The sequence below is a fragment of the Bombus affinis genome, chromosome 7, assembly GCF_024516045.1.
Source record: "Bombus affinis isolate iyBomAffi1 chromosome 7, iyBomAffi1.2, whole genome shotgun sequence".
In the NCBI taxonomy this organism is placed as follows: Eukaryota; Metazoa; Arthropoda; class Insecta; order Hymenoptera; family Apidae; genus Bombus; species Bombus affinis.
Genome location: NC_066350.1, coordinates 5,755,103 through 5,776,785, shown reverse-complemented (window position 1 = coordinate 5,776,785; position 21,683 = coordinate 5,755,103). Strand labels below are relative to the sequence as shown.

The 21,683-nt window shown below is 37.0% G+C and overlaps 1 protein-coding gene and 1 long non-coding RNA gene across 5 annotated transcripts in view; one reads left to right on the top strand and one right to left on the bottom strand.

The window, feature by feature from the left end:
- LOC126918695 (neuronal acetylcholine receptor subunit alpha-7) overlaps positions 1 to 21,683 on the bottom strand; it is a 274,945-nt gene that overhangs the window by 31,844 nt on the left and 221,418 nt on the right. The gene's annotated exons all lie outside the window — the stretch shown is intronic.
- Positions 7,406 to 21,683, top strand: part of LOC126918698 (uncharacterized) — a 208,334-nt gene continuing 194,056 nt past the window's right edge. The window contains exon 1 of the long non-coding RNA XR_007711415.1: positions 7,406 to 7,687. This is a non-coding gene — a long non-coding RNA (uncharacterized LOC126918698). The remainder of the gene's footprint in view (positions 7,688 to 21,683) is intronic.

Here is a 21,683-nt window from a genome sequence, read left to right as displayed (position 1 = left end):
TCGTTAAAAATAGACGAATAATTGTTTAAAAACGTTTTCCTATTTTTCCTAGTATTCTTATTTCTTTAGATATTTATTTGTCACTTATTCTTCGCTGTAACTATCCTGTCGTAATAGCACATCGTCTCGAAACTACCACTTGAGAGTTAAAACGCAGCTTGAGAAATAAAAAGACAGAGAGAAAGGAGAGAAAAGACAGGAAAGAGAAAGAAAGAGATAGCGTAAACGGTGCTGGAAGAGATCATTTCTCTGCTTCAAAGCTTTCGCAGTGCAACGTATTAACGTATGTACGTAACTAGAGCCCCGTGCATACTAATACACAAGGTGGTTCGTTATGATATACATATATCTTTGTACACTCGAGAACCAGAATGATTATTCTGGCGGAAAAATAAATCGTGTTCCGCGAACAAGATTTTGGCAAATAGAGATTTATTCGCGAGAAAGTAACTTCAAATATTTATGGAATACGGACGCACATAACTAAAATTTGTTCGCTTTTGTTTCACTTCCGATCTTGCATTTGTTAATATCAATAAGAGACGTAACGAGGAACAAGATTCAAAAATTGTTTCAGTATTGAAAATATATGGACGAATCAGACATTATTTGAGAAACTATTTCAGAGACATTTATTCAAATGCAAGATATGAAATGAAATGGAAAAAGTTATTTAATTTGATAACTAAATAATAGAATAACTTGGAAGAGAAATCATTTGCTTGTTCGAATGAATTAACTCGTAACTATTTCAAATCTGGTAGATCAACATAAAAATTCATTGTAGCGAACGTTTCGTTGGCGAAAGTCTCTTGTATTTTATACAAGGACAGATTGATTAATCGTAAAATGTTCTTTCGCCAGTTCGCGACGAAAACTACGACCCGCCATGAAAATTGTCTACGTACGTTTACTCTAATCGTGGATTCTATTAATCTTTCATAGAACGCCGGACGTAAAGTTTCCGCCGTTTGCTGTTGCTAAATCTACAAGGTTGGATCGCGATGACACCGGAATGCCTAGTGAAAAATGCATCGGGTTCGTTCGTTCCGTTGTATCGTAAGATTGTATTAAGTCCGTAGACGGCGAGTTATCGCGCTACAAAAGCCGTCCGTGCTATTCTACCAAAGCTCTCTGCTTATTTCTTGTGTTCTTGCGCGCACGGCTGTGCCATAGTGACAAAGGGAAAATTGATTAAGTTGCGCGCCTCGACGATCGAGATCATCGATTCACGCTTGTAACCGTGCGATACATTTTTATACTATTTTACAGTAATACACAGTTGTACTGACTATAATATTTCTCTTTTCTTTAATTCAGAAATAACGGCGACCAATATTTTTCAATCATTTTGCAGAAAATTCTTGGTGCATATTTATTTACGTTAATTGACTTTAGTATGATATAGATGATATGTATAATTATTGTAAAATGGTAATGAAAATATCATCAAAGAAATAATTATAGTTTTCAAAGTTGGCGTTAATTTCTTAAGAGATTAAAATATTAAATTTTTCATATAATATATAACTATTTACGCAGCCACTTTCGATAAAGAGTATAATGTTTCCATATCTTTTTATGAACGGCAACGTGATTCTATATGAACAAGGCGAAATATCGAAATAAATTATGAAATTAACAGTTACAATGAAAAGTACTGTAAATTTATGAAACATGGATATATATAATTAACTCGCAAATAATTATAACGACTCGAAAATGAAAAGTCTTTCTCGCAGTGTATCATGATAATTCGCCAGCAGATATTGTCATGTTGAATTATATAATCGGAGACAATATGAAATATCGTCAAACTTTCCATTGATCGATACCGCTAAATCCATTTATTCAATTTATTTAATTTTTGATTTTCATAGCATATAAAATAGCGATTTGAAAATGTTTTATATTACATCATATTGTTCAAGGGTTAAAGAAATATCATTGAAACAAACAAAATGAATGGGTTATTATCTGTTTGAGTGCGTGTATTTGATGGTAATTAACGATAATTGATGTATCTATTCGAGGTGAATTTACAGAATAACTTTATCAACGCGTAATTACGATCTCCGTTAAAATCTAATTAATAACGTTTCTTTATGCAACGATGTATTAAACAAACCTGTGTCGGTGGCAACCGTCCGACTGGCCAGATTACGCGTTTCGAACAAAAACGGAAGGCACGGTCCCGATCGCGGGGCCAATTTTCGTTTAATCCTCTTTTAATTAAACGGAAGTCACGGTCCTTCATTTCGAAGCACAGTTTCGTTCTCGCCAGGGATTTTAATAACTAACGTTTATGTATACTCTTTTATCGAATTCGATATAGTCGCACGTTAATATGGATGAAATATGTAAAACTCGTTCCCGATTGAAGACGTCGAATATTCTCGACTGAGCGTACTCGTCAAAGTTTCGTGGTTCGTTTGATCTTCGGTTGGTCATTGTGACGAGCTTTGTCCTCGATGGACAGAGCCGGATTTTGCATGAAAACGCAATGAAAGGGAGTAGCTGATTTTCAAGATTCGAAAGTGTTCGATAAAGCTCCCTTGCATTATTCAGTCAATATCGTTAAAAGCTTAACATTCTGGAAATCATAGGTTACTAATTAATATAACATTTTACGCAATATTAACTGATCTGATAATAAATGAGTAAAAAATTACAAACCGATTGTCTCATTTCATATAAAGATTTCTTTATTGATGTCTAGTAATGTCTCTGATAATATCTCGTAATATACAACAAACGTGATTATTTTCTGCACAATTCAAGGTTGATTTTTAAAGTGTTCAAGTTTAACCGATCCAAATAACTCTAGCTTGGGATTAAAATCTAATTTAATTCACCTTCTAAGTAACGAAATAATGCTGTCTAATAAAATCCGAATAACCCGTACGAAAAGACAATAGTAATTATTTAGCAACAAGTAGATAAATATTCTTCCAATAGATTTGCAACAATATTGCGATTCGAAAACATAAACCGTTCAATGGAACACCTAACAAGCCCCATTAAAAATATTAACTACCGCAAAAACTACGATTTAACATGTCATTGAAAATCGATAAATACCGCGATAAAAACGGATATAAACTGTTATTGAACGTCGATTTGACCGATCGTTCATCGTGGTTGAAAAATATTATAGTTGGGGTTAGGTATAGTAACAGGAAACAGAGGAAAAAGCTAAAACATAGACCGTTTGGAATTTATGGTAAAAATAATTGGACATTGGTAATGCTACTTTGGCAGTTTAAATTACCACTAACATGGTATATGAATTCGTTTTTCATTCTCAACTAGACATTTCACTCTTTTTCACAGTTTGTGTGTATGGTTTCAGTTACACTTTTTTTTTTTTACACAAAATTTGTATTACTGGATTTAAAAATGAAGTTGAATAAAACATTATGATTTATGGAAGGTAGCAAATATTCTTGTTTAATTTTTTAACGTAGCCGTAAACGTAAATAAACATAAAAATATACGCGTACTCGATGAATTTTCAATGCGGACTCTTTCGAAAATGGAGCTTTCTATGAAAAAATGTTATTGTACATTTTTAACCTTTATCCTTTATCCTTTCACGCAGAGTTACCCCTTTCCTGGATAATCCAACCATAAAGAAAATCGATTCTTAAAGAACTAATTTATGGCAAATCGATATTGACTTTTAAAGCTTTTCTACCTCATAATGCCGTTTTCCCTGCTCGCGTAATAAGTATATTACTCACTTTTTAGTAGAATATTATATCTTGCTCCAGTTTTACATTAAACGAAGACACAAAATGTTCAAAACTATTCCAAGTCACAAAGGGACTGCTTTTAGATCTTTTTTGCAGTTACTCTTCTTTTCCATAGTTAAGCAGCATGTACTTGATCTTAATATTCATACTTGATTTATACTTGACCTTTAGTCTATTCATGTATTTAGTGGATAAAATAAAAAGAATAGTGTTCAGACTGTTTGCATGTTTCTGCGCTATGATTTTCAGATATTTGAAATTTTCATTCGCTGTTCGTAATTCGACAACACGACAATTTTATCCAAGATGTACACCTTCTCCCTACCAAAGTTAGTTAAATTTGTATCGCGATTTGCAACTCCAAGTTTGTTAGTTGTAACGAAATTATTTCACGAACTATTTACAACGAACCGTAAAATCAGTAACTGCGCTGTGTATTCGTAATCATTCGCGAATTGAACGAAGAATCTTCCACGTCGAATATACCGCTCGGAACTTGATATTCGCAAAATCATCGGTGCAACGATATTGGTGCACGGATCGAATTTTGCAAAATCACATTGGCAACGTGACACTGAATGGTCAAGCGCGAAATGCTGATTTATCTTGACACGGGGCAATAATAATGAAATTCACAAGCGTACTCGTTTCATTCGTCTCGTTAATACACACTAACATAGCGATTCGTTTGCGACGAGATTCCACATTATGGAAAATTCGCGTTTCGCGTTTCGCATTGTACGTACGTTCGATCTCGCGAAGGTTACAGTTAGAAAGCAATTAATAATTGTCGTCCACTCTTTCACAGATATGGGGGAAATTGAAGCGTCGATGGAAATTGAAGCTGGTGGTACATTTCGGTTTATTGCAATGACCCTCGATTGAAACTAGTGGCAAGAACGTTTCTCCTGTAATTTTAAGTTGTCAACTAGTTTATTAATAACCATAACACGTATCGTTCCTTACTTTAGCTTTATTATTATCATTAGTGGATAACATTTTATTATTTTTAATAAAATTCGGTTAGAAATTCTTTTAAAAGACCGAACTCTCGTATAATTCGATCGTGTCTTACTTTTCACTTTTCCATTTTCACGTAGATGATTCTTTCTTATACTATCTGCTTCAAATTGCCCTATGTATTACTCACAAGACAGCAACAGTTTAAACGTCGAAACATCAGAGATAAGAAAAGCGGGAGGAAAAGGACTCGATCGAACAAAGATCAAACGAGGAAAGGAAACGAAAACTGGATGAAACACATTATATCTTGTTCCGGATTTTCACAACGCGTTTTTTCCATTGCGCGTTGGTTTAGGTACATGTCACTGAAAATTACCCTAAACCTTTCATTCTCATTTTATTTTTTATCGTTATTCCAAAGGAAGTAGAGTAAGTATAAAAGAAATAGTTTAAAGAATTCACGTCGCTATGCGCTATGTATTTATCTATATGTCGCTCGTAGTTCTCCTCAGATTAATTAATCTAGCGTTCCAATTAACTGTCTGTGATGCGCGGAGAACTTTCCTCGCATTATTTCACTTGATAAATTCGTGACGATACGACGAGATATTCTATCTGGCTGCATTGAAAATTTTCATTTTCGTTGCAGTTTAAATAACTTTTTGATTCTATGCAGCAACTAGACTGTTATAAGTTAGTTAATTGTATCTTTCTCTTTCTTGTTTAAAAAGTTTGAATAAGCGAGAGGACACGTTTCCCGGACATAATTCGCATTTGCGTAATTTTGAATAAAGTTTCAAAATTTCAATCGTCAATGCATAATATCAAGTTTTGTAGTAAGCTCATTCACATTTTCTTTTTAAAATGGCATCGAAGATCGTCCCTTTTACATAAAATCTATTTAATCAACGACGAATATATTTATATCGTATCACGCGAATAATATACATATGTGACAGTAATTTTGAACATTACTAGCGAAAAAATGTATTACCTTGAAAGTCTTACGCGTTTTGTTTCACAATTATCAACTGAAAACTCCGAGACTCTGCTATCTACGACCGAACGTTGGAAAATTTAATTCGCAATCAGTTTATAATCTTACGTTCTCGGTAAAGTTCAATCGTTTTCCCTTGAGCGGTGTAAATTTCTTAAGCAAACACAAGAGTTCGAAGGTAGCCTGAGCAATACGTTCCGACGAAGTGGTGCGATTCACGTCGACCGTTCCAAGTGACATAATTAATAAGAAAAGGAAGGAAATTGCCATGAGTAAAATACGTGAAACGCTATACGAACGATACATGTATTTGTAACGTTATAACTCGCGACCAGTTAGTCGGATCGTTACTCGCCAAGTTTCGATATTTCGAAACGTTTAATATAAATTTATAAACTTTGCTTATTCTTTCCTCCCTTTCTGCAAAACTTGACAATTTTCAGAATAATAGCGAAAGTTAGCTGTTGCACTTCGCTTTAATTCTCTAAAATATCTTATTTCTCATGGTCTCTTTAATTTTTGTTTTCTATTATCATTTTATACTTTTTATTCGTTTATGTGCGCCGATTCAACGTTTCTTTATATTCAATTAAAAATCATATCCGCGAATCAAAATATCACTGGTGTTATTACGTCCCGTTTGTTTATTTTTACCGTTTCTTGTTTTAAAAATTCAATTTAAAGGATCTGATCGATACCGTGCTATTCTTCGATTTACATTTAGATTTGCGATCATCGGTCGCTTTAACTAACGTGCTGGTTCTAGTGTTCGGCATTTTTAAATATACCATTAAACTTACATTGGGAATATAGCATCTACTATATAGAGCGAGACACGATTTAAAAATCCATTCTGCCACGACGACACGACAATTAAAAACAATACAGATCCGAACAAATCGATCTCCGTTGGTTTTAGTTAACCGTTGAAACGACTCTCGGTGACACGGCAGATTAGATTTTAATAGAAACATCCGTGCCACGATAGAACGTACGTTTACATGGACGTATTCCTTCTATTTAAACGACCGCTTTTTTCTCCGTAATCCCTTCTTCATGGCCGAACAATCGTTCGTTCAGAGAGCACCGGTTCAATTCCAAGGATTACCTGTTAATTGAAGCGTGACCGATTTCGCGCGATTGATCACGATAAAAATAGGAGCAGCAAGTATAAAAATGCAATTGCATGGAAATCCGGTGGTACCTTGCGCAAATTCTCATAATCACGATTCATCGTCACCGGAGTTGTTCTCTTATTGCTCGCATTCGTCTTGACCTACAGCTATTACGCGTAATGCTGTGCGGCTCAATCAGCAAAGGGACGATCAGGTTCGACGGAAGGAACATTACTTGCTCATTACAGGCGTATTTAATCTCGTCTTTTCCATTCGACCGTACATCGATCGTATATTAGCTCGTTTCTCTTTCCTTCGCGCCAAATGAATTCTATATTAAAGCGACCGATGAAATAGATACTTGAATTTATATTACGATAAGTACCGTCGCTTGTTCATTATCGAATTGATATCGAATTTATATTTCATTTTAACGTTCGGGTTATTCTTTACTTTTACTTCGTGTTTGGGAAAAGAACCCTTTTTAGATATCGTAATCGTTAGTTCGTTATTTCTTGCGTTATTGCGATAAAAATATCAAATGACATTGTTTTTAATTTCGTATATTACGTGACTAGTACTAGCGATAAGTTTGTAAACGCGATGGTCTTTAGAAAACGTGGAGTATTTCGATCAATGGAAAGTCAACGGATATTGTGAAATTTAGTTGTGTGGTTTATTCAAAAATTTTGGAATTTGATTTCACGTGAAATGAAAGTACAAAAGCTGTGTTAGTTACGTTTTCGTGTTTTCATGTATAACGCGAGAATTTTTGCATGACATACGAGAAGAAGAAAAGGTATAAGTACTTGGAATCTAAATCTAAAAGCAGAATGTATCGAAGTCTGCTACTTAAGGTAAGTTTCACAGTTTTGATGTTAGTAGAGAAGAGATTAAAGTTTATCGCAAAGATCCAGCATGTCGCGTCAAGCATAGCTGTAAACGTCATAATTTTCTAATAACAAATAAACAAAAATAACTTGCATTATTTATTTCAAAAGATAATAGTCGTCTATATATCATTTCTTCATATAAAATTCGTTCATTCGTAATTTCATTACTTTTACGAAGTTGTATGCTATTCGATAATTCGTTTACTTCGTTTTGAATCCGCTTTAAATCAGAAATTTCTTGAAACTCAATTTTTCTTGGTTTTTAACATTTATACTTAATTAATATTACTTCGAGCTTTTTGATACTCGAAACTAATTGCAAGTAAGTATCTATGAAATACCGTTTTATATTACTTTATATTTGCATGAAATTATTTGTAATAATTTGCAATAAAATTGTTGCACACGCCAATAATCGGAAACGTAAAAAGTAATTAAAATATTACGATTTAACGATAAAATAGCGTAATAATACATTCATTCTTTGGCATTTACGAACTTACTAAATCATTGGAACCGAAGATGAATGCGTGACATATCCACGAACGTTTCATGTTCAAACCCGTATCACCCGAACGAAAGTATTCATTGGCAAAATAGCAGCAAAGAAAAAGAGTGAAGATCAATGTCTAATAGAGAAGTGAGAACGGACGAAATCAGTTAGGAACTTGAGCGTCATACAGAAGTTTCAAAGAAACGATTTAACAGCGTATAGTGATATATCGTGCCTATTGAATTATCACGCGGATCGTTCAGTAACGAACTTGCCCAAGACCTAAGGACATCAATCTCATCAGCGTGTCGTGATGCTTATGATCGTGTCTGTAGGCGGATAGTGTAAGGTTGACAAATCTAGTCGCAAAATAGGCGATAGTGACAGACAAAAAAAAAAAAAAAGAAAGTCAAGAAGCAGAGAGGAAGCAGAGAGAAAAATCGAACGCGGCTTCGCAGGAACTGCTCGTTCGTCGTCTTACCGTTCGATCGAAGTCCGATTAAACGAACGAACCGATCCACTGATAGACGACGCGTTCCTGACTACTCCAAACACAAGTTGTACCGATCGAAACTAATCGAATCGATTCTACTACATTTTATGAAAATTCATCCCGCGAACAGGATAATTTCCAGGGATTTTGGCCGATTCACGAACGTACTCGCGATTATGATCCACCATAGTCGGAGAAACAAAGAGAGCGATGGAAAAAATATCATCGACCGATCGATTCGCGAGTGAAGTAGTTGTCGTGTCTTGTCAGGCCCCTTGTCCTTACCTGAGAGCAGAGCTAACACGACAACCACCGGTGGCGGGCGAGCACGCGTTATACCGTGATTATACGTTCAGCAGAGACAGCGGCTGTAACGCAACCACTACGCACCATCCCCGTCTCATTTGTTCGTATTATACATACAACTGAACTCCGTGGAGCTGCACACTCGCCCACGATACGCCATTCAATTCGCCTTTCCTTCCATTTTACTTTCGAATCTGCCGGGAGCACGAGGAGGAGAAGAGCATTCCGCGATTTTGTTCGCGGTACGTTGAGCCCGTCGCACTAGGTGTTTTCATAGATGAGAAAGGGGAAACCATTCCTCCCCGTGCCACCTTTTCTCGCCGTCTTCTTACCGAACACGAAACGGGATGCGCGTTCTCTCGGTTGCTTTCACGCTTCTCGCGGCTTTCACCCTTCCTTTCTGCTCCGTCGACGAATGGAACCGCGTGTTTCTCTAAATTGCTTGCCGAGGGTTCAACGCGAAGAACTTGTGAGTTACGATCGTGATTTTTTTCCTATGACATTTCGATATTTTAGTGCGAGACTCTTTTTACGGTCTAATTATTTGTAAGTAACGGTTTGTCGGACGTCGATCTTTCTAGACTTTAGGAACGTCGGTTGTATTTTTCTTTCGCTGGAGATCCGAGTCTCTTTGAACGGTATCTTAGCAGGCAACGTTATCAATGAACTGGCAATTGACAAATATGAATTTTTCATTATTGTAAACGATTGACACGTAATAACGATACTTGTAACAACGATATAACACGTAATAATGTGACTAAATCCCGCATTGAATTCGTTTGATACGATTAATTGCAATTCGTCATGTACCAAATTGTTAAATCTCAGAGAAAGAAATTTCTGTAGCATTTCTCAATCCAAGTTTAGAATTGTCATATCTAAGAAGACATTGAAAAGTAACCCGTTCGTTCGAAATTGTATCGTAATAATTTGATAAACGTCGGAACGAAAGCAAATGTGCAATAAAACGGAAGCAAGAACCGACAAAGATACTTCCTTTCTCAATGCTCGCGTTACGGGCACTTGATTTCAGCGAATTCTCGGTCATACTGTTTCACAACAAATCGTTCATTTTATTATCGTTTGGAAAGTCAGTATCGCCGTGTTCGGTAAGAAAGACGTCGCAGAATAATGCTCTGTAAGATTTAGTTTATCTCTAGCAAAGAAGATTCGTGTACGAATGAACTGAGATCCCAGAGAAACTACGAACCGCCTAGACACGGATTCGTTCTTGTATCGGCAGAATCGCGCCGGAGACAATTTCCGCAACGTAAACCCGCTGGAGGGAAGGTTGTCTCGTTTTAAGAAATAGATGTGTGCGACAATGGAAAGAATTGTCGCGACAAGCGACTAGTCAGAGAAACGCGGACAGACGAAGGATAGACCACTAGGTAATTCTAAAGCAAGTCATAGAACTTGCGGGGAGTTTTCTCGAGCTCGCTTGACAAAGATTCCATTTTGATAAATGAACTTCTTTTCGGTTTAAATTCATCTCGATTCTTCGCCATGCAGTTTGAAGTTAATTTAAAAGTTGCATTGCTTTTCTCTGTAAAAATTTGCCGTTTTATATTTTATTCGAATATTAACGTTGACGTTGATATTAGCAAAGGTATTTTTATTAAATATGAAAATGCAGAATAGTTCATTTTGCAGAAAGATAGCACTTAGAAATTACGAGATAAGAAACGATTACAAAGAACTTCAGAACAATAGCATTTTTAAGATTAGCAACCAATTTATTTGCTATTTATCTGTTATTTAAGAATCAATTATAGAATAATTGATTTAGAATCGAGAAAGACTCCCCACATCGAGCGAGCGAGAGATCATGAGCAAGAGGGCGTAGGTAGGAAAGGTGGATCGGTACCTATAAGTGGCACCGCCTCGGAGGTTCGCGTCAACACATGGGCCACCAGCAGGGAAAACACCGTCTGTGACAACAGGATGGTCACACCTGCAACATCGTACACACACACACACGCCTGTTTCGGTATCTGGATCAGCATAGACGACGTGCACTCGTGCGCCAATGCGAGCGGATCGATCACGCGAGCAGCGCGAGTTAACGCGACTGTCAGTCAACGAGAAACGATGCGTGCACGGATAAATGTTTCTCGCGTCGAAAGCATCGGAGATCGGCGTGAAAAGCTTCTCGAAAGGACAAAAGGAGTAAGCGGAGAATCGGAGAGAAGGAGAAGGATTCTTTTGTTCGAGGCAACGCTCTCGTTGTCTGTTCGCTTTCGCGGCAACCATAGCATATGAACGTAGTGCCTTCTGACGCAGCGTTTTTCTTCTTTCCTTTACTTCCCGTCGACTTTTACCCTGCTTTCTCTCTCCCTTTGTCTCCCTTTTCGGCCGTCTCCTCGCTCAGTATGAAAAGCGTCACGATCGAAGTGCGCGCGAAACGAGGATCAGGATAATAGGTCGTGAAAGGAGGGTGGTGCGCAGCTTTTGAGGTTCGCTCACGTTTCACAAGGAATATTTGGCGATTTGGCTGAAGGATATCCAGGACGGAGTCGCTGATGAAGTGTAATTGGTGGCAGCGATTCGTTAGTGCCGGGCAAATGATTGTTTTACGACGTGACAGATTTCAATCGCGCGCTGATATCATTGGTGGTGGAATTTAATCCTCTATAACCTGCTGAAGTCTGTTCTCTGAAGCATCTGATTTCGGAATTCAAAAATTTCACTAATTGTCATTCATTTCATTGCCAATATTATATAATTATAAAAGTTTAACGTTGGTTTGTTTAAATCGAATATGATAATTCAATTTCGTATCAACGCTTATCGTTAATGGTATAGTAAAGTAAGGATCGAAAGTTAGAAAGTGGCAGAAACACGTTCAATAATTAAGCATTAGTTCAGCGTTTGCTTTGTTATGAATCATAATCCATGATAATAGAAATGCAATTAATTCCAATATACAGTGGCGAGGGTATACGTACGAAATATTACGATATTATACGTTATGAGAAAATATGATTTATACGTTCGAAAAAATAATACGGAATAGCGCATAACATATTTTCTAAATATATGAAAATAGTTGAAGAGTAAAATATAGGATCGCTTAATATTAGATATTTGCTATGCTACGAGATTCATTGCTAAGTCAAATTCAAATACAAAAGTTTCTAATCATGCAAAGCTCTTGACAATAAATTGCCCGCATCAAATGCAAACATACGATTATTATAATTATTCGCGAGTATGGAAATTATACTTTTTAACAATATGTTCCAGAAATAAATAAAAATACAATCGCTAGCAATAAGATCGATTAAATTGAAAACAAAGATTTTCTCATTTATGCACACATACATGTATTCTCACCACTGTATGCATCCAACAAATTCATCATCTACAATCCGGAAACACAATTCTGTATAAAAAAATCGAAGGTTATAGAGGATATATTCGGTACCATCCAACGTAAGTTACGACATATCACGAGATCATCGAAAACAACCAGGTGTATCTTATTCTGCGCGATTACCAAGTATTCTATAATAGATTCGATTTCGGTTGTTCGAATTTTCAAAGCGTCGCATCGCGTCGTACCGATCGATTTTCGTCAACAGTCTCGCGATCGCCGCGAACGAAGCAACGTCGTGCACGTCATCTGCGCCACAACGAAACAAACAGATTAAAGAAAAAAAATTATTAGAGAATCAGTTTAACGTAGCAATGGACTGTCTAGATCTCTGAAAAAAAAAGAAAAGACATTTTTTCGGTTACTCGAAGACAGACAGATTTCTCGTTTCGACTTTGATTCGGCCGTACGCGATTCAAGAACACGACGATCGTATCTGATCGTTTGCAAACTAAGCTTTATCGCACACGGTTCGCGCCCGCGTATCTCTCATGCAATTTCACAATGGAATAACGAAATTTCGCGAGGATCAAAGGGATCGTGCCCCAAATCTATTCACGATCTACCAGTTAGGCTGTTGGTCGACGAACGTACGTGTATTCGAAAGCTGCTCGTTTTCGAAAAGTCTCGGACCAGTCGTCGACCAGATTCCTCTGAATTCGTATATCATACGCATTGAATGGACAGCAGGAAATCGAAAAAATGAACCTTCCACTTTCCGTCTTTGTGCGCTCGATGACGGGCAAATTTCATTTCGCGGTTACATCTTTTCAATTGCCGTAACGCTTTTAGTTAGGTGTTCTTCTCCGTATCTGATCGTGGCAGACGTCTTGTTGGTAAGAACGATTATCCGTACGTTGGAAACGAATTTGTCAGAGACGTATGCTTTTGCGCTATTAACTCTTTATCGAGTGGAAGTTCTTTCGTCTCTTTGAGCTTTTCTAGTCTCTGATACGTTGATCGAAATTGTGAATTATGATAACTCGATTCCAATTTGGATTAAGTTTGAATGTACACCGAATATTGAATTCGATTCTATCCTTTTTAAATATCGATTACAATTATGACTGTTAAATGTGCTTACTTTTCGAATCCGGTAACTCCTGGTATATAAGAAGAGTTATTACGTTAGTCGAACCTGTTACGTATCTTGTACCTTCTCCAATTTCTTTAACATCGATCGTTATCTATATACGTCACACATTTTCCAAACGCTAAAACATACATACAGTTGCAGCCATAACGAAATGTTCGACGCGAATCCTTTTAACTTATCACTTTCAAGTTCCTGACTTCCAATCTCTATTAAAGACAGGCACTGTAAAAGGGTTAATATCGACACAAAGCACGATATTATCGGATTTACCGTTCTATGACAGTCACGTCCTCATATTGTCAGCTTTTCAGTCCATCGACAATTCAAATCCTTTTCCTCTCGTATTTTTGGAAAACGTCTGACGCGAATGTCGATAGGAGGCAAGAATTGGATGTCTGCGTGCCTAAACGTTCCCCGAGAGGAAACGTGGAAACAACAAATATCTGGTCCAGATCACGCGATTCTTTTTACGATATCGATAGCCGTTGTCGACTCGACTTGTCGTTACTATTCTATTTAAAGAATTCCAGCTCGATTGCTATTGCCATCTGACTCTTTCTCCTTTCGTGATCTTCTGGTCCACGTATTTCCACGATACTTAGGTACATATGTACGTGTATGTTTTTGCGTTCGTTTAATCTATCCTGGCACTTTCTCCTTTTGTGCGCGAGACACGAAGTCGCGAGGGAAAAACACGCGGCTTCCGCCCGAGCCTCTCGTTCGCTGCGTGAGAACACACGTGATCTTCCTTCGTAGAACTCGATGAACCAGTTTTCCCGACAGGATGTTGGACTTGCATCGTCAAGGATTTACAAGCGGTTGGTGATATACAGGGAGTTTAGATGCTGTGCGATATTTATCCAATAATTTCGTAGACGTTATATTTTCCTTTCCTTGTCAGTAAGAATAACGTAGTGAATCGCTATGTTACCTTTCGTTTTAGATCAAAATGTGCCTTTGATGCACATTGAATAAGTACAGTTATTTCCAATAGAGTTGGAAATTAAAATCGCTAAAACGTTGAATATAGGGTAAACTAATTTGTGGCCTTGTTATTATAGCTTCTATTCGGTCTAGCTCTTAATTTATTTATAAAGTCCATAGAACAGCCACTCCGCTTTACGTATGTAACCTTAAGGTGCGTCCTCACTGACGCAAACAAATCGTCGTTCTCATCTGTTTACATATCTAATGTTCGTAAACGTTGTTCCAAATGCACATACATACATAGCTCTCGGAAGCGTCTACACCAAAGTTCCTGCAAACACGATGAAGTAGGTACGTGAAATATGTTTGTGAACCTCGACTGCTACTCGTGAATTTGTTACAAGCAATATTCACGACAACATCGTAGAATGACTATAAAATGTTTATCGAAAATTTTACGAACAATGTTCACGAACATAGTTTTTGACGAGTAGGACGCACCCTCATGCTGCTTTCTTACAATTTTGTCTACGAACTTACTGGGAAAGTCACATGTAAATTTAAGTAGGTATTGCATAATGTGCTTACAAAAACTTTTCATCTATTTTCTTTCATATGAAAACTATTCTGTCAAACTCTCTCGCTACTATTCTATGAATTTTAATATACGTTAAAGCGAAGTAAATCAACTTTACGAACTTGTACGATACCAGCGACGGTTCACGATAATTCTCATTTTCGACAAATTTAAAGCATGAAAGTAAAGTACTAATTATAGTCGACATTATAATAAAACGAAAGTTTGGAGCACATGCTCGTTAGAACTCTCTATGTATTATTATATTCAAATATTTTAATGGATATGTCGAACATATATACGTTTCTCAACATAACTTTCTCTTTCTATATTTCAAATAATTATCACAAATTTATTGATCCGATTTTATGAATATTTGAATAAAAGTATATTTTGAAAAATCTACATTAAAGTTACATCTTCCGAATATTTTACATAAAAGAAAACTTGTTCAAAGTAAGTGTAGCATCGGTAATATACGTTCAATTAAACTGCAGATGTTTATCCATTTATAGAAAATCTGAAAATTCAAAGATGCACATAACGTGCAAAGACGTATAAATTATAACGTGAAGTATTAGCTAAGAATTTTAATAAAGTTTGGTAGCAACAAATCTCCGACTAGGTTCCATTTTCTTAATTGTATTCCGAATAATATAAACATCCACAGTCTAACAATTTAACGAACATTCTACCTACAGATCGATTTTACCGAAAGCAACGAAATCGTGAGTCTGATCTATACAATTCCCGCTACTCTTCGTTCTGTGACACTTTGCCAAGTGGCACGAGGTTCCGTGGCGAGCCATAAACGTGGCAAACTGACATCCGCTCGTTAAAACTGTCAATTTTAGCAGGCATTCGCCGTCTTACCTCCGCTCTCTTCACGGTCGCTCGTTATCAGGTCGGCACGTTCCTTCTTTATGCAGAAAAGTGGTGGAGAATGAAAGGGTGAAGAAGGGCCGGTTATCGGCGGATACGGCGCGCCAGTCGAGATAAAGAGAAATGGCGCGTAAACAGGGAAAAGCAGCAGGTAACGGAGTTAAGATGACGAAGGGTGAAGACGCGAGCTGATAGCGGCTTAGCAGGGGAACAGGCAAGAAACTCGATGGGCCGAGGGGACGCTTTCAAAGAGCTCGCGCGCACCAGAGAATGACAGGGGTAAATAGATCGCGAACGCTCGAGGACCGGAGAAACTCGCAGAGGGGTGGCAAAGAAGGGATTATGATTAAATGAAAAAACGAGGGGCGAATGCCACGGGAGAGAAATGCAGAAATGCAGAAACGTCAGCGTAGATAAGTAGGCGGAGGTGGCTGCTGGATTACGGACTGGTAACCAAAGGAGTAGAACGACGAGGGAGGAAAGATGATAATGAAATTAAAAGAGGAGAAACGATAGCCGGTGAGCGGACGTAAAGCGAAGAGGGAAAACGTGTGTGATTTCGCATAGGACGTAGAATGGTAAAATTGAGGAGAAAAGGATGGGTTGAAAATGGTGGAAAGATTAGAATAGAGAAAACTTGTTAGAATGATTCGAGTTATATCGGATGGTACTAATAATTTGAGAATATGTAGTTGTCCAATACGACTGAATGTTATAACAATAAAAATACGATACGAAGGGTCGAGGTTTCTAAACATGGAAGTGTACGCTAGCAACGATTCTACTCGTATTAATGAGGTATATATTTCCCCTCAGTCTTTTTATGTATCTTTTACTTTTAATAAAAGTTTCTGCGTATAAAGGATTGCTACTAAATTGCAGTTGGAAAGTACAATTCCGTGCACAAAGACTTTACTCCATCCGTTTGGTCTATCGTTTCATAAAGTATCACCCTCTAAGTATCTGATCGCGCCCTTACATAAAATTCTCCAAGTTCTCGTTAACTTCTGGAACCATAGTGAAAGTGTAGCGATGGAAAATGAAGAAGATAGAGACAGAGAAATTAAAAGCGATCGAGGGTGAAACTGGAAGATCGAGGAACGATGGCGGATGAGCTGTGGAGGACAGATAGAGGGCGAGAGAAAGAGAGAGAGAGAGAGAGAGAGAGAGAGAGAGAGAGAGAGAGAGAGAGAGAAGAGGAAACGCTCGAGCCAATTTCATTTACCTGCGCTGGTAATTCTGGCAGGCGCCACGGCATATTGCACTAAATGTCGCTGCCGGCACGAAGAAAGACAGATACGGTCTATAAAGCTTGAATTAATGCGCCTGCGTAATTGCGGCTGGGCCTCGTAATTATTATCGTGGTGGTCGTAAAGTTGAAACTTTCGTGACCATTCCGCGATTTCCTTCGAAGAGTGAAAGATCGTCGAAAGAATGGCGATGATACCGAATGATCAATGAAACCTCGTTAGAATTGTAGTTGTGGGAGAAATCTATTCGAGGAGGATTTTAGGAGCAGAGGCAATGTTATATATATTATTATACATTTGCAAAATCGATTGTTCTTACGTGTGCGTTTTTTTATTGTCAGTTTAGCGTTATAGTAAGAAGATTTAATTTTATTTAAACGAATTTCAGGCGTCTAAGATTCCATAAAGGGATATTTTAATATGTATTTGCAAAATATCTTCATTTCTTTCTCGAACATAACGATTCCTTCGAATTCACTTTATCATCGCTACGAAAGATGTTTGTCAGTGCAAGGGACTTTATTTTTCAATTCGATAATTAATAGAGAACGGAACGAACGAAATAATTACGAGGGCCAGGTCACGCAATGAAAATAAAGGGATACGTACTCGAATCTCAGTTTCGATATAATTCGTTACTGCATTCTGTTAGCGCATTTAGTCAACAGAATCTATTGAATTTTTCTTACTTACAATTAGTTTGATCTAAATAGTACTACCACGTTACATCAACGTTACAATGCATTCGGTATGTACGTTTTCCAATTGCCATAGATCGTAAGATCGCATAGATTTACGATAGATCGTATTAAATTAATCGTTTATCAAACGATCTATTCTATTGTTTCTTTTTATTATTATAATATTATAAACGTGCATTGAATGAATGTACTGTGAATATGTTGGAAAATACTTTCCCATAAAAGTGTGTCGCAATACCGTGCACGATGCTCGTTATCGACCTAACAAACCATTAAATATTTTGTATACATAATTGAAGTATTATGTTAATTATATATAATGAACACAGTTATACGTAACCAATATAAATCAGCTGTTATATATAATATTTATAATTATATGTGTAAATATATATATATGTATATAATATTATATATTACTATATCGCTTGTACGAAACATACCAACATCAATCAACAGACATTACACGTGTATACTTAACGTAGATGTGGAAAGCATATAGTGTTACAGGCAATGTCCGAGTATTACAGGCACTTTCAGAAAACCCAATGAGCCAGCAGCTTGCATAGACGAAACCAAAATCAGAATAAATAAGTGGCGCGCGCGAGAGATAGAGCGAGCGAGTAAACGGAACAAAAATAGAGAACAGAGATAGAGAAAGATGGCTGCCGAAGAAGGAAGAGAGAAAGAGCTGGTATAAGAAATAAAGGTAGAGCGAAAAAGATAGAAAAGAAGGGAGCAAAAGGAAAAAGAGAGAAGTATTAGAGCGAAAGAAAGGTAGATGGACATAATACAGAAGTATTACTGAATATTCGATATTTCATTATTGACAATCATTATGCAGCAGCAGACCGAGAGATGAACTAAAGAGACGATAAGAAAGTAGAGAAAAGCTCGCCAGATACACAAAATCGATATCAGACCATCAGACAACTTCGACACAAGAAAGATTCGTGGACGTTCGTATACCAACAACAAGAAAAAACATAGCGAATCTAGGTGTGTCTTCTTTCATATGCTAAGTGTTTCGCATTAATAAGAATAACACTAACAATAATATAACGATAAGAAAAGAATAGAATAGTAATAATGTTAATAATAATAATATTAATAATAATAATAATAATAGTAATAATAATAAGTAATACGGCACGACGTCATGCAAGTGAGCAAAGATCGTCAGAACTATTGCGGTAAGTGATGCGAGTAGCTTTGAAATTAATTAAAGAGAAAGAGAAACGATCTTTTCCTATGCCGAACGTCACCGCGAATATGCTACTGAGTTGTGCGTGTTTATTTTGCGCGCGTGTGTGTGTGTGTGTGTATGTGCGTGTGTGTGTGTGCGTGGTTGTTTAACGACGAGTAAAAGTTTACGAGTGAAGTCGTAGGGCAAGACTAGAGGCGGTCTTTTATCTGGGATAAAAACTTGCAAAAATCTTGCCAGTCGACGATGTTCCAGACAGCGTGTCTTTGTCTGACACGCGTTTAACAGCGCGACCCTTTTTTCTACCGTAAAGATAGGAAAAATACGACATTCCAGAAATCGTACTAGTTACTGGCGTTGGAATTTAACCTGATGGGGTCTTATCGTTAGAGGGCTATACGTAATAACTTTTCGCGTAAACAAGAGAATTTCAAATACCAGTTTCAATGGATGATTAATCAAAGATATTGGCATCAACGAGAGTACGAAATTGTTTAATCAATTCCCAGATTACACAGTCGGAACTGCCCTTAATTACTACCTCGTAAAGTATCTAACGTGAATTTGACAAAACCAGCTGTGCGTCATTTAAGCGTCATCCCCATTCAATATTTTAACGACGTGATTTTTTCTCGCGTTTAGCTCAGCCAGAAATGCGTCGGCACGTTGCCAATGAATCAGTGTAAATTGCCAGGAACGTACTAGAGTTTCATGGATGAATCAAAGGCAAACTATGGGACACGTACCACCAGTACATCGTTAACGGGTTAAACGCGTACTATAAGAGGTATACCGATGTGGTCGTCAAAGAACCGAAAGCAAACCGGGCAAAAATAAATCATTCGATTTTACGAACGTAGTCACTGCCGAAGGAAACGATAACATTTAACAATGTTATTATCTATATGGACTTTCGAAACGCGATAGAAATAAATTATACCTCTGACGTTAGCAGTCGAATCGTTTAAGTAACTAGAGAAACGTTAAAAGTTAAAGTTTTAAGCAACGAACCGAACAGCCTGTCAACTAAGCGAGATTGTATCCGCTCAGGAGAACAGTAATTTCGAGGAGAAGGACTTCGCGCGTTTATCGGCCAAGAACGTGATTATAATTAACGAAGATGAGACGCGATTCTTGCGTCGATTACTTCTAGCTCGCTGCTCGTCGAAGATTCGAAGCGACAGCTCCTTTCTCCCCGGCGAGACAACGTCGTCTTTCTTTCCTCATTATAGAATCTGAAAAATGGGACAAGTGCGACGAGGTACAGCAAAAAAAAAAATTCAATTTTTTTCCGGTTTTCTCTTTTATTTTACTTTTTCCCCCTCTTTTAAAAGATGTTACGGTAGCCCGACCCCTTTTAACTGCGATGCTTCGCTTCGAGTTTGTATTTGGTGTCAAATTCATTGTCGTTCGACGTCTTGCGCAAATAGTTGCCAGCGGGCGGAATTCTTTAGCGAGATAGAATTTTAATGAAACTTAAAGCGGCATTATTTCACCGACAGCACTTGCGGTTAAGGATATTTCGTTAAATGTGAAGCATGTAAGTACTTTGTATCAATGGGATGGATTTCAGAAGCAAGCAAAGTTGTCTGGTTAAAACGATACATGATTTTCTAGTTATAATTCTCTTTCTTATCGTTATCGGGGATATTGAGCATATATATATTAATAGTTATTTAAGGAGAAATTAATTTCCTTACTATGTATCTTCCTAATTAATTTTGTATATCTTTCGTCGGGAATTTAATTTTAGTTTATCATGTTATCTCAGCATACACATGGTTAAATTACAATCTATTTCTCTTTTACTCGCTAATTTATAAATTTCGAGGGGCAAATCGGTTTGCTGTTGAAAACGTTGAATGTGAAAACGCTCGTTACAAACCGTGAAACAAATAAATTAAGTTGGAACAATTTGCAATCGCCTGGTAATCCGTTGCAAATTAAAAAGAAACAAAACTAATTCGCGTAAAATCAGGTTTGTCTGTTCTATCGTTTATTTCCCATTTTTGACCGATCCAAATTTTCAAACATCGAAAGTGTTTTAAGCGACAAACTGCTTTCTTAGATATCACTATAAAAATAGCTGAATAAATGTTTACTGAGGAATAATCTATTAATGTATCGAATCGTACATATTTTAACCAGTGTGTGTTATAATGTATAACAACGAAGATTTATTAATAATTATTACCTTGAAGTTGTTATTATTTTTGACTGTTATTATTGAAGTACGCAAAAGATTGTCTTAACGTTTCAAATCAAAGGAAGATAAGTAGACAGGCCAAATACGTAACAAAATTGTATCCACAGTGCAAACAACTAATAAAGAATTTAGTGTTATTGTTCTCCTCTGAGTAAGTTACTCGCTACTAAATTTCACACGAGCAAAAACAGAGAGCCATTTAATCTCCTTTACGAGTTTCTGTTATTGCACCCTCATTGTTCCCTTTTAATTGTGCAGTAATCTTTCTCGGTTGTTGGAAAAAATTGGTCGATATCACGAGAATAATGTAGGCCTTTTTTAATCGTGAAAGCCGCAGTTTCTGGAAACCGAAAGCGCCAATTCGTTCCTGTTACTGTGAATATTCAAAAAAGGCGGAGACAAAAGAAAGAATGAAAAGTAGATTAATCGCACCAGTTCCATAATAG